The following is a 9,407-nucleotide window of genomic DNA, read 5'->3' on the forward strand; positions in this document are numbered from 1 at the left end:
AGTTCAGATAAAGTGATTGTGGTATGTTTCCCCAGCTTATCATTTAAATGTTGATATAAATGCTTAATACGATTTAAGTCAGAGGTTTGAGCAGGCCATAGTAAGAGCTCTGTCGATTTTTTATCGAAACATTCTTCCTAACCCAACTTGTATGTTTGAGCTAATTATCATTTTTTGTGCTGAGGGCTCTTAATTTGTACTCAGCATCACTCCGTAGGATTCTACCATCATTTGCCTTCGATTAATACCAGATTTGATAGAACATTGTAACTACAGCAAACCCAAACTAAACTATTTTCCTATTTAAATGGAAAATATTGCCACGGTATACCTACTTTTGTCATGTGTAAATCTTCAAAAAGTCTTCATTCTGCAAGCGCAACAAAAGCTAACGGTAAATATCATAGCATTATTTTTTGGTAGCTTATAGTATCTATCGTATGTGAAATTTTTTGTGTCCTCAGGCGGATTCGAGATGCTTTGAATTAACAATTGGGTTCAAAATAAGTAGAGTACATAGTGATTCAATAAAACAAATTCATACAATCGTTTAATACGCTTTTGAGACTGAAGTTTACATTAAATTATATTATAGTAAATTATTCAATATAGTAAAAGAACTCTTACGCATTAAGACGTAAACTTTATTGCCTGTAAATTTGAAATTATTTATATATATTTTTGTAGATCTGTATTAAGCGCAACTCAACAAAAATTTTTAAAGTTAAATCTTTTAATCTTATGTACATATTGTATAAGACAAGCTGAATTTAAAATATCTCTTACCGTGGGTCGGGGAAAATATTTAAAACACCAAGCTTGACTGAGAACTATTTCATTCTAAATTTATTTTCATTTTGTCACTGCTTAAATACAATTTTTGAATACATCTTAAGAACTAATTATATGTGTATGTGTGTATGTCTATATGTATATTTTATATGTTGCACGATAAGGAGTTATTTCAAATGCACACAAGCAATTGTTTCATATGTATTTTTATATCCAATAGGTTATCTTGTGCATATAAATATGTTTGTTTATTAATAATATCGGTTGAGTGCATGCGTGTTGCATATAGATGCATGCATGCCTCATATAAGTGTATGTGTGTTGCATGTATGCGTTTCTTTTATATGCAATGATTTTTAGATTTTTATGAGCAAGTCTCATATTACAATTTTGTTGCAACTATTGCACTTGACCTTTAGTGGACTGTATACACTTTTTATTTAATTTATTGCTTACATGTATATTTTTTTGTATTAATGTATTTGTGTAAAAATATATTGTTCTACATATAATTCAAACTTAATGTAGTAAGATTTTCATGTTCATATATTTATGAACATTCTGCCAGGGGCCAAAGTTGTATCTTAACTTTACTTGTATATTATGTTTTATTATTAATATTTTTTAATTATGTCTAACTGGAAGTTCAAATGGAACAGTCACAGTCGTTGTTACACATTTGGATCTTATATATAAAATAGTAATTATTAATGTTATTATCAAAACTAATGTTAGCGAAATGTGACCACTTATGTGATGAAAATTTATACCTTTTAATTTTATATTTTCTGTTTTGAGGAGTTTTATTTGTTGTTTTTATGATGTACGATAAATGTTGAATCAAAAAGTTTTATTTTGTAGTATTTTTTTTTTTATTCTCTAAGTTAGCAAACTTGTAACATGATTTGCTTCCTCTGTTCTACTGCTGTTTGTTACCTCCAGTGGGCATAATTTGTGAACAGGCCGTTTAGGTATGCCATTTTGTAATTTTAGAGTTACAACTCTTACATTTCCATCCTTTCCTGGATGAGTTTCAATAACTTTTCCTAATGGCCATTTGGCTGGATGAGTTTCTTCATCTTTAATAATAACTATTTGTCCTTGTACCAGATTAGCTTGTTTGGTTTTCCACTTCATGCGTTGTTGCAACATTACAACATATTCGCTTTCCCATCGTTTCCAAAAGTCTTTTTTAAGTTTTTGTATTAATTTCCATCTATCTAATGAACCTATTTGGTTATCATTAATTGCTTCAGGACAATCTATTATTGGACATCCTATTAAAAAATGGCCAGGCGTTAATACGTCTATATCGCTTTCACTATCTATCGAACATAGAGGTCGTGAATTCAGTACTGCTTCAAACTGTGATAGCAAAGTAATCATTTCTTCAAATTTCAACTTACTTTGGCCTATCACTCTTTTTAAATGATATTTCACCGACTTCACTTCAACCAAATTCCTTCGAAGTGAGGAGCTGCCGGGGGCCCGAAATGCCATTGAATTTTATCTGTTTCTAATATGGGAGCTACGGTGGAATTATTTTTGATTGCCATTTTAAAATCTCTGTCTAATCTTCTACAAGCTCCGACAAAATTAGTTCCATTGTCCGAGTATAAATGTTGACTTTTACCTCTTCTAGCAAAAAGTCTTTTCAAAGCAGCTAGGAATGGTTCGGTTGTTAAATCACTCACTGCTTCTAAATGAATAGCTTTTGTTGCCATACAAACAAATACAGCTATATATCCTTTAAATGTTTTTTGTCCTCTTCCTCTTGAACATTTCATATGAATCGGTCCTGCATAGTCTATACCAACGTGTGTAAATGGAATTGACATAGATACTCGGAATTTTCGAAGATGTCCCATTAATTGTTTCTCTACTTCTTTGCGGTAACGTACGCATCGACTACAAGTTCGAATTGTCTTTTTTATGGATTTCTTCAATCCAACAATCCAGTAATTCCTTCTAATCATTGATTCCATCAACTTGTTTCCTCCATGTAAGGTTATTTTTTGAATATTTTCAATTATTAATGATGACAAATGTGACTTATTTAATATTATTGGGTGCTTTTGATTAAATTGAAGATTTGCATTACCCAATCTACCTCCTACACGAAGGATTCCCTTATTATCTAAAATTGGATTTAAGCTTGCAATGCTACTTTTATGATTAATTTCTTTGTTGATTTCTAAACTCTGAATTTCCTCTCTAAATTGTAATTTTTGCTGATATCTTATTAACATCTCTTCAGCTTCTTTCATTTCTGATTTTACTAAGTATTCAGGGCATTTTTTCCCTCTTATTCTTTTTATAAATCGCAAAATATAAGCTACTGCCCTTATAAATTTGCTTAAACTAGAATATTTTAGTATTACCTTATCCAAGAAATGTATTTCTTTTGAGGTTGTCACATAGGTTGCATCGATTTGAATAATCTTCATTGGCCAATGATGTTCCTCTTCTTGCAACCATTTGGGACCCTTCCACCATAGATCGTGTTCTATTAGTTTATTCGCCAGTACCCCTCTGGATGCTACATCAGCTGGATTGTCCTTTGTTCCAACGTGTTGCCATTTCGCATTGGAAGCAAGTAATTTGATTTCTTCTACACGTGTTCTAATAAATCTGTCTTTACTTTGGCAATTATTTATCCATGCTAACGTTATAGTTGAATCGCTCCAAGCAAATATTTTCATTTCTCTGTTGATGACTGTTTTTATCCTTTGCAGCAATTTAGCAAGTAGGTGAGCTGCGCATAGTTCCAGTTTTGGTAACGTTTTCTTATTTTTAATTGGATTCACTTTAGTTTTACCAGCAACAATTGGTATAACTGATCCAACTTTAGCATATACAACTGCTGCATAAACTTTCTCTGAAGCATCTGCGAATCCATGTAGTTCAAATTTAAAGTTGTTTTTAGTTTCAAACCAGCTAGGAATTTCTATTCGTTTTATCTCTGGTATATGCTGCATAAACTCTTGCCATTCTTTTGTTAAATTCTCGACAAGTAACTCGTCCCAGTTGAGTTTCATCAGCCAAAGTTTCTGTATAAATAACTTTGTTATAACGGTTATTGGTGAAAGCCATCCCATTGGGTCGAAAATTCGAGCTAAATCAGACAAAGCTTGTCATTTTGTAACTAGCTTTTGCGTTGAAAGATTCGTATTAAATCCAAACATGTCTTTGGTAGGATCCCATTGAATACCCAATGTCTTTATTGTTTCGTCTTCTGCTATTTTTATTACTTCATTTGCTTTATTTACTGGAATTGTTGCTATGATTTCACTGTTGTTTGACATCCACTTCCTTAAGTGGAATCCATATTTTTGTGGTTGTTTCGATATTTCATACTGAATGACCTTACATTCATCTATTGAATCTGCTCCTGTCATTAAATCGTCCATGTAGAAGTCATTTTTAATGATGTTTGAAAGAAAATAGTTGTGGGACTCGCATAATTTGGCAATTTCATGTAAAGTTCTCGTTGCCAAGAAAGGAGCTGATGCTGTCCCATATGTAACTGTTTGTAGTTTGTATTCTTCTATCGGCTCTCCTTTTGTTTCTCTCCACAATATACGTTGGTAATCTTGATCACTATCTGTTATTTTAATTTGTCGAAACATCTTTTCAATATCACTTGTTAGTACATATTGCCAAAGTCTCCATTTGATTATTATGTCAAATATATCTTTTTGAAGTCTCGGACCTATGAAGAGGATGTCATTTAAACTACTTCCATTTGTAGTTTTTGCAGACGAATCGAAAACTACTCGTAGTTTAGTCGTTCTACTGTCTTCTCGAATTATTGCTTGATGTGGCAAATAGTATTCTCCGCATCTATTTTCTCTTGCTTTTTCCATGTGGCCCATTTCTGAATATTCTTTCATAAATTGCAAATATTGTTGTTTTAATTCGTCATTTGTAGCGAACCTTTTCTCAAGATTAAGAAACCTCGCCATATCTTGTTTGCGAGAATCGCCCAATTCTTTTCCTTGTTTAAAAGGTAGATTAACGACAAATCGATTATTTTCATCTCACTGTTGTTTTTTCAAAAAATTTTAGGCATTCATCATCATCTGCTGTATCTGCTGGAGTTGTGGTGTCTTCTACTTCCCAAAACTTCTCCAATGTTGTAGTAACCGCTGCTAAAATTGTATTGATTTTTCTCGGTTGTTGTAAAACTCCCGACAATATCCATCCCAATTTCGTGGCTTGACCTAGTATTCGATCCTTTTTATACTCTCGCAACAAATGTTGCTAAAGAGAGTATTATAGTTTTGTTCACATAACGGTTGTTTGGAACACCCAAAACTAAACGAGTTAGATATAGGGTTATATATACCAAAGTGATCAGGGTGAAGAGTGGAGTTCAAATCCGAATGTCTGTTTGTCCGTCCGTCCGTCCGTCCATATGTGCAAGCTGTAACTTGAGTAAAAATTAAGATATCTTGATGAAACTTGGCACACTTATTTCTTGGCACCATAGGAAGGTTGCAAAATCGGACCACTGCCACGCCCACAAAATGGCGAAAACCGAAAACACATAAAGTGCCATAACTAAGCCGTAAATGAAGCTTTGGAAATAAAATTTGGTATGAAGGATCGCACTATGAAGGGGCATATTTGGATGTAATTTTTGTGGGGATGTGGGCGTGGCCCCGCCCCCTACTAAGTTTTTTATACATATCTCGCAAACCAATAGAGCTATATAAACCAAACTTTCTGCAGACGTTTTTTTTAGCCACTTCCTAATGCAGTCCAAAAATGAAAGAAATCGGAGCATTACCACGCCCACCTCCCATACAAAAGTTAGGTTGAAAATTACTAAAAGTGGGTTAACTCATTAACGAAAAACGTCAGAAACACTAAATTTCACGTAAGAAATGGCAGATGAAAGCTGCACTCAGATTTTTTACAAAATGGAAAATGGGCGTGACCCACTTATGGGTCAAAAACCATATCTCAGGAACTACTCGACCGATTTCAATGAAACTTGGTTTGTTTCCTTACATCCCAATGATATGTTGTGAATATAGGGCAAATTTCTTCACAACCACGCCTACTTCCTCGCCACAAGGTCGCTTTTTTTTACGAAAAGTAAATTTTATAAATGCGGATAGCCTTTGCTATTCCGGCTCACATTTATTTTTATTTGGCTAAGTTACGCTCTTTTCCTTTTAAGAGGCTTCTAGTACTTGCACTTGCTCGATTCTTTTTCAAAAAGAGGATCGAAGGACCAAAATGTTTAAGACAAGCTGAATTTAAAATATCTCTTACCGTGGGTCGGGGAAAATATTTAAAACACCAAGCTTGACTGAGAACTAGTTCATTCTAAATGTATTTTTATTTTGTCACTGCATAAATACAATTTTTGAATACATCTTAAGAACTAATGATATGTGTATGTGTGTATGTCTATATGTATATTTTATATGTTGCACGATAAGGAGTTATTTCAAATGCACACAAGCAATTGTTTCATATGTATTTTTATAGCCAATAGGTTATCTTGTGCATATAAATATGTTTGTTTATTAATAATATCGGTTGAGTGCATGCGTGTTGCATATAGATGCATGCATGCCTCATTTTTTTTTTTTTTTTTTTTTTTTTACGAGGAGGAAGCATCGAAAGCCTGAACCCCAAGTCAGTGTGGAACTTTAATCCGAACTAAACCTCCTACCGTCTTGTACCGTTCCCCCCGGTACCACCGTCAAGTATTACGTCGGGAGGATGGTTGAGTTACACTCATACGTACGTGGTGGTCAAAATGCATTCAGTCACAAGTTGCATTTACTTGGCCCCACCTCTGTTGGTCTAATACCCCGCCTCGTACATTGTTCGTCGCCAACCCTTCCCGTCACGTCAGTGTTAGTGTGTTCAAGTCGTAGTTGTTCGTTCTATTTAACAGCTCACTTCTCCGCCGCTGTTCGCTGGCTCGTTGTGATTTCATGATTCTGGCTGCAGCTTCGCAAACTGCTTCCCATTTCTCTACCGATTCGACCATTTGGTTTACTAGGTTATCAGGAGTAGGGTCTATACCAAGCGAATATTTGAGATGTTGCCTCTCATGGTTATATTTCGGGCAATGGAAGAATGTGTGTTCTACATTTTCCACGGTTGCGCCTCCGCAATAATCACATATATCGTTAGTTTCGTGCCCGAATCGTTTCAAATATGCTTTGAAGCATCCATGTCCTGTGAGGATTTGAGTTAGGTGGAAATCCACTTCACCATGCGTTCTATATAACCAAGGTTCAATGTTTGGGATCAAACGAAATGTCCAACGCCCGTTTCCGCTGTCTTCCCATCGTTTTTGCCAGCGATTGGTCGTTTCTGCCCTGGCACTTCTTTTTAGTGTCGTGTGTGGTAAACTATCATTCATCACATACTGAAACTCCTTGGCTAAGAGGTCTAAGGGGTGTAAGCCCGCAATAACTAAAGCAGCGTCTTCCGATACTGTACGAAATGCGGAGCATACTCTCAGTGCACAAGTGGCATATGTGGAGAAAAGGCCCCGACGATATGATTTTATTTCGAGGGCTTTCCCCCAAATTTGGGCGCCGAACAGAGCGACGGACTTAAGTACCCCAGCTAGTAGTCGTCTTCTATTTTGCTTTGGCCCACGAGTATTGAGCATTACGTGTTCCTTAAAGGACATCCTTGCATCAAGAATAATACCCAAGTATTTGATTGCCGGTTGTGTAGTAATGTTCACCCCCTTTGTGCTGAACGTGGCAACTTCGCGGACTTTTCTGCCGGTAATAAGTACCGCTTCGGTCTTGTTCTCTGCTAGGGTCAGTCCGTGAGTTTCGAGCCAATCGCCTATTAACGCTATTGTCCTGTTGGTTATCATAACAATATCGTGAATGTGTTTTGCTATAACAACAACAGCAATATCATCTGCAAAACCGATGATGTGAACATTTTTGGGTACTTTGAGTCGTAGTACTCCGTCGTACATTATGTTCCAGAGTAGAGGCCCAAGTACGGACCCCTGTGGTACTCCACCAGTGACTTTGTATTTTTGTCTGCCTTTGTTTGTATCATATCTCAGAGTTCTTTCCTCGAAATAGCTTACAATTATGTTGTAAAGATATTGAGGTACGGAGAAGCTTTTTAGTGCAGTCAATATACTCTGCCAGTTTGCCGAATTTGATGATGTGTTGATGATACCATCGAAAACCATGAAATCACCGAAATCCATGAAATTGAAGAAAGTGACGATGATGATTGTATTGCCGAAGACCCCATAAAGAAAATTGCCGCAAGTGAGGCAGCTGAAATCTTTAACAAGGCATTGCAATGGGCTGGAGATGCAATGCTTGATCAAAGCGACATGAGAGTATAGCTTAGACGCTTAAGGGAGAAAGCAGTATTTCAGCTATTAGAAAGGAAAAAGCAGCAGAAAAAGATAATGAATAAATCTAATGTGAAATTTTATTCGCAATTTAATATGTATGTTCATACCCATGAACATACTAATGGCAATAATAAAATACTTTTACATTTAAATCCTGAATTTAGCAATTTGAAGTTATTTTGCGTCTTCAAATTCGACAATCGCTAACGTGAACATTTTCACTAACGTGAACTCCCTTGGTTTCAATTAGTTCACGTTACCCCGAGTGCACTGTATTGTATATTTGAACTATTTGTTGCAAAACACGGGATCATCTGAAAAAGGCAAATATTTAACAACGACAAAAGTATGGAAAAATGTATTACAGTTGATCTTCTTTTTACACGGTTATTTTGTGCACGGTTTTTTTACACGGTGTTTTTGAACACTTCCCAGTTACCATTTTTACACGGTTTTACTTTTTTTACACGGATTTTTTATTTTAATTGTATACTTTTTTGCAATAAAATCAAAATTCCATACGTCAATACGTCACAAATCCAATTCTGTTAATAGAATTGAATAAATTTTAAATTAGATTTAAACTAAAAAATACAAATTATAGATTCGAAAGCCAGTGAAAAGGTTGCAACAATTTCAATACGTAAACAAATAAATTAAGCTGTATGAAGAAGCAAGAAAAAAGAAGACACAGCGATTAATGACGGAACTTTGAAATGTATTATTTTTTTTACTATTCCCAGAATAGTTGTTGTTTGTTCCTTCTAACAGTAATATGTACATACATATAATACCAGAAAAGTCTATAACAACAACAACAACAGTGTAAATTCTCTGTACGAATAGATAGATTTTCATGTAAAATTAGTTCTTTTTTACACGTTTTCTATTTTTTGCACGGTTTTTTTTCTCAAATTGGTCCCAATAGTGAGTTTTATATACAAATTTAATTTTTTTTGCACGGTTTTTTTTACACGTGTAATTTACTGTCCCAGTTAACCGTGCAAAAAGGAGATCAACTGTATAAGATTAGCATGTAAATTGAGCTTCAATATTTTATGTTCGCATCTTTAGCGTTAATTACAGCCAAAAGACTTTGAGACATGCTGTCTACCAAGTTCAGATAAAGTGATTGTGGTATGTTTCCCCAGCTTATCATTTAAATGTTGATATAAATGCTTAATACGATTTAAGTCAGAGGTTTGAGCAGGCCATAGTAAGAGCTCTGTCGATTTTTTATCGAAAC

This window comes from Zeugodacus cucurbitae, chromosome Y (assembly GCF_028554725.1).
Source record: "Zeugodacus cucurbitae isolate PBARC_wt_2022May chromosome Y, idZeuCucr1.2, whole genome shotgun sequence".
Lineage (NCBI taxonomy): Eukaryota > Metazoa > Arthropoda > Insecta > Diptera > Tephritidae > Zeugodacus > Zeugodacus cucurbitae.